Genomic DNA, 206 nt, shown 5'->3' on the forward strand with positions numbered 1-206 from the left:
TTTATTGAAATAAATCATTCAAAGTGTTTCTACTGTGAAACGTACTTTCTCTGGTTCCCCACAAATCTAAGAAAATCTATATGGATCAGCTATAAACACCTCTGAGCAGATACAGCATATAAGATCATTCGGTTGGATTAATATAAAACAGCATTAAATAGAAATTCTGGACTTGTTTCTAAATGAGTAGAGATGACAACTTGAGC

The sequence above is a fragment of the Cyprinodon variegatus genome, unplaced genomic scaffold (assembly GCF_000732505.1).
Source record: "Cyprinodon variegatus isolate N-32 unplaced genomic scaffold, C_variegatus-1.0 Scaffold1780, whole genome shotgun sequence".
In the NCBI taxonomy this organism is placed as follows: Eukaryota; Metazoa; Chordata; class Actinopteri; order Cyprinodontiformes; family Cyprinodontidae; genus Cyprinodon; species Cyprinodon variegatus.